General features: G+C 30.7%; 1 non-coding gene across 1 annotated transcript; it reads left to right on the forward strand.

Moving 5' to 3' along the window:
- The first annotated feature begins 1,995 nt into the window (after positions 1-1,995).
- On the forward strand, positions 1,996-2,114 carry LOC111743074. Its single transcript, XR_002781575.1, has one exon. It is a non-coding gene; the product is annotated as a 5S ribosomal RNA (ribosomal RNA).
- The last annotated feature ends 2,994 nt before the right edge of the window (positions 2,115-5,108 follow it).

Genomic DNA, 5,108 nt, shown 5'->3' on the forward strand with positions numbered 1-5,108 from the left:
CCTAATTCAACTTATTAATTTAATACAATTCACAAAGTTATTGGACATAACAAGAGAATTACCAAGTGCTTTCTCTATTGGTAGAAATAAAGGATTAACCAAATAGCTATAATGAAGAAAATTCATAATTTTAAGGACTATGTATAAGTATCGTGTTCTAAACTTTAACTCATACAAGTTCTTCATTTTTGCAAATGTGGAAATATATACAGTTTATCCATACACAGGGTTTATGAACTAAAATGAAGTTTAAGGGATAATTATTTTGTGTCTACATAAATTTATTTTCTTGCTAAGGGTTGTTTTTTTTTTCTTAGTCATGATACATTTTTGAAAATAGTTTTGCAAGTTTCTAGTGTATCCTGTGACTTAATTGTAAGAAATAGTGTCTTTTTAGTTTAATAAATTTTATTTGCTCAGAGTTTGAAAATAAAATCATATCATCCATACTAGTGAAATGTCAGCTTATGTAGACAATTCAATTTAATAAACATTTATGTTTAGATCATGACACTTGATGTATGATCCTAATTTCAAGTTTATAATCTTGGAATAGTTAGAAATACCTCACTTTCATGAGCAACCATTAGAGATTGTTAGTTTGAACAATAGCACAATCACCTGATACAGGATTATCTATCTATGCCATGGCCAATATTCAGAAAGTCACTCTGAAAAGAGCCTTCACTGAGGTACATGTGAATAATATAGACTTAAAGATTTTATTTATTTACTGTAATACACGGACATAGATTTTTTTCCACTATGTTGAGAATGTTTCCTCTTATCTTGTTCAATATCCCCATTTAATGCCCTTTATAATAATTCTTATAAACTTGTAGATTTTTAAAGAATTAATATACTTCCTTATACTGAACAGTGACCATTTAAAGCCAATTTGCTTTACTTTTCTGTGGTCTTAGAGGGAGGATAAATTACTAAAATTCAAGTTATTTTTAAATGTTTTTAATTATTTTAGAGCAAAGCAGTAGTTTTAAAACATGATTCGAATACGGTCACTGAGACCCTGTTAGGAGGTCTATGAGGTCAGAACTGTGTTTATAGCACTACTAAGATGTCATTTGCCTTTTTCATTGCGTTGACTTTACATTGATGCTTAAGCAACGACGGCAGAAATTAGGGTGAGGCAGGTGATATACTTGCTTTTGGTGAAAATTTTAAGGGATTATCAAACCATTCAGTGCGATCAAGATAAAAGATACTTTAGTGTAATATCTTAAAAGTTACAATTTATGCAAAAATCGATGATGAAAAAATAGATATTTAAATAATATCTATTTTGAGGCCTGAGAAAAATATTTCAATGTCTCAAAATTTTTAAACTACATTAAATTTCTGAAAAAATATTAACCATTAAAATACATACATATATATATGTGAAAATACATTAAAATATACGAAAACATACATACAATACATAAACACACATACTTTTTTCATTTTGTCTCAGGCTCAAATATGGCTTGTCAAGGCACTCGTGATTAACATGAATAAATGGGCGTCTTAACATGAATAAATGCAATGGCATAAAATTGTATCAGTAGTCATTATATTCTTCACCACCAGGTTTTTGTGGAAAAAAGAAAACACCACACGCACACTTTTATTTAAAAGTGAATATCTTCAATGAAGTAGATTAAATCTGTATTCTTGAATACACATGTTTTTAAGATTCTGTGTGACAAATTGGGAAGTATGCTTGTTTGAGTTGTTGTGGACCTAGTCACTTTTCTCATTAAATACAATTATTACTCAAAAGGGTGGCTGATCACAAAACCAAAATATTCGGAGTTGGGTATTTGGCAGAAGATTTCTTGAAGATAAATGAAATGAGTCCGCCATATCAAGGGGACAACAAAAATGACATATTTGTTACCAGTGATATAATTTGAACCTTCATAAAATATTAAAAATTTGGAAAATTTTTATCTGCCACCATTTTGTAATAAATTATATCAGAATTTGGAAAAGCTGGTCTATGGCCATGCTACCCTGAACAAGCCTGATCCCATTTGATCTCGGAAGCTAAGCAGGGTGAGGCCTGGTTAGTATTTGGATGGGAGACCACCTAGGAAGACCGGGTGCTGTAGGCATAAAAAATAAAAAAATAAGGGATTGTAAATTGACAAGGTCCTCGCAATCTGTGAGGTCAACCAAGAGTTGCCTCACCTAAAAAAAAAAAAAAAAAAAAGGAAAAGTCGTGTAACTCAATGAGCCAATATTTTCTGAAGCACAAATATAAAATTTAGGATTAAGTATCTATTCAAAGTGTAAGACGGGCCAATGAATTTTAAAGTAACTGAGTATAGCAAGTTCATACAGTTTCAAATTCCATATTGTAACTAGCCTTTAAGAAACTACTACTTATACTATTTGGGTGTAATATCAAGGAAGAATTTTCATGATTATTCTAAAAGGTTATTAAATACTCTTGCCTTTTCCAGTTATATATCTGTGTGAGACTACATTTTAATCATATACTTCAACCAAAAGAAAGTATTCCAAAAGGTTGAATGTAAAAGCAAATAGGAGAATTGAGTTATTCTCTTAAAATTATACATGGAAGAGATTTGTAAAATCTATATCACCTTTTTTCATAATTTTTTGAAATATGTTTTCTTTTTATAAAACATAACACATTTATATTAACATGTAATGATTTCACATTTATTTTTTTCACATGTATATTAACATGTAATGGTTTATTATTATGTTTAAAGAAATTCATTAAAATAAATTTTTTAATTTCTCAGTTCTGTTTTTTAAATTTAAATTAAATATTATATCTACCCATGGCAGCTGGCAAAATAGAAGTACATGACCAGAGCATTTGATTTGTGAGAAATTGATGTAAGATGTAGGTACAAAACTTTGTAGAATAAAGTTTACAAAGAGACTGTTACAATATACTAAACAAATTGATTTCTTAAATAAAAGTGACGTATTCAGGAGTTTCAGGAAAGTAACTCCTTTGGCCATTTGGGACATTGAAAGGAGAAAACTGAAAGCATGGAAACAAATAAATGACTACAGCAATCTAGAGGAAAGATGACTTAGGCCTGGACCAAGTCAGCATCAGCATAGAAAGAAAGAAGGATTACATCCAATAATATCGGATATTTATGAGATAAAGTCTTCAGAAATGATTTAACAGCAAATTGTTTATAGTGGATGGGGAAGAAGGAGGTTTGGTGAAGCTTGTTCAACTGGGAAGGTGGAGATAATAGTTGAAATATAAAATTCAAGACGTGGTCTATTTAGGTGACTAAATAAAGATAGCTTTAAAATGTGCTGAACTTGAAAAGATCATGGGATAATCAGAAAAGTAAAGCAGGCAAACATATGTTTATACCTGATATCCCAAGAGAAGATTTGAATTTGGAAGAAAGCAATTAGAAGTCATTAGGATACAGTAGCAGTTATAGGCATGGAAATGATTAAGATGACCAAAGGGAAATTTGTAGATTAAGAAAAGCACTGAAGTCAAAACTCCACACACTAGCAACATACATGCTCTTTACAAAAACAAACAAACAAACAAACAAAAAACACAATAATTGCTAGCACAGTCCAAAGGGCATATACTCAAAAAGTTTGCAATATGAGGTAAAATTTTTCAAAGTCAATCTGATTTAGATCCTCTTTAAGAATAAAATGGCTTTTTTATCAAAATGTGCAATATAAATTTTGCTATGCAAAATTTTATATGATTCTTTAGGAAAAAAGTTATTCTTTTTACTTTTTTTTTTTAACCCTCTTTCTCTGGTTCAGTGCTAAGAACACTTAATAGACTTTATCTACGTTGGTATGAACAATTCTTCCCAGAAGCCTGTTAATATAAGGTCTCTGGATGGAATCCTCTGTGATCCTTGTAAAAAAGATTCCTTGGCCCTGCCTCAAACCAGCTGAATTTGTTCTAGGATTTCAACATGATTGAAAGTTGAAAAAAGTTCCAGAACCACTGCTCCAGATAGTCAATGTTGTGTTTTTACTCATAGATATCCTATCTACATTTTAATACTTTGTAAGTAGGGTGGGTATAGATTTTTTAAAAATTAAACTTATTGGGGTAACATTGGTTAACAACATTATATAAGCTTCAGGTATACAATATTGTAATACATCATCTGTATATTCTGTTGTGACCAAATCATATGCTTCCTCTTTGTGTCTTCTGCCATATTTTAAACTTATTTTAGTTTATATGTCTTTTGACTTCCTCTATAAGATGTACCAGTCTAACATGTTTTACTCAGTCTCGTAAGTTTGTTTCCCCTAGAAAATAGAATCTGAGATATATATGTACATTTTTGTGGTTTATTGGAGAGTACTCTAGGAACTTCCTGTATGAGAAGGAGAAAACAGGTTTGAGGAGAGGAAAAATTGAAATGCAATAAAGTTACAACAAAGACCTCAGCTTGTCCCATGAGAAGAAAAAGAGCAAGGAGGGACTTGCAGTTGTTGAAATAATGGGACTGGTGATTTCTATCCCCATATCACTAGTCACTGGATTTGGGGAACTCCTAGGAAGCATGTATAACTTTGACAGGCAGCCATTATTATCAGCCATGGCCAATTCTCAGGGAGGTAATATACTGTGAATTATCAATAGATAAAAACCCTGGCTGTAGCTAAAAATGAGTGCCTCACTCTAAAGGTAAGGTCTGAACAAAAAAACTACATAATTCATTATAGCATTAACAGAAAAAAAGTTAATTTGTAAACTGTTCATCTTCATAGACATACTCATTCATTTCTTATAAAAGTATATCTCAAGAAATTTCTTCCTGAACCTCTGGTTAATACAAGAAAAAATAATTAAAGACGGAAAGAAGGAAGAGTTTAAAGGACAAAGGAGATTGCATAGAAAAAAATGTTAAAGGAGAAAAACTCACAGAAATTGTAAAATTTATTTAGACTCCTCTTTTATCCATCTTGAGAGCAGAGAGTATATGTTTGCCAGTTAAAGTGTTTAAGCTTCCTAAGAGTTTGTAATAATTTTTGATAAAAAGACTGGTAAATCAAAAATATTGCAGATTATAACTTCTCAAGGAAAAAGGCATTTCAAAATCTGATTTTATTCAATA

The sequence above is a fragment of the Pteropus vampyrus genome, unplaced genomic scaffold (assembly GCF_000151845.1).
Source record: "Pteropus vampyrus isolate Shadow unplaced genomic scaffold, Pvam_2.0 Scaffold106, whole genome shotgun sequence".
NCBI lineage: Eukaryota > Metazoa > Chordata > Mammalia > Chiroptera > Pteropodidae > Pteropus > Pteropus vampyrus.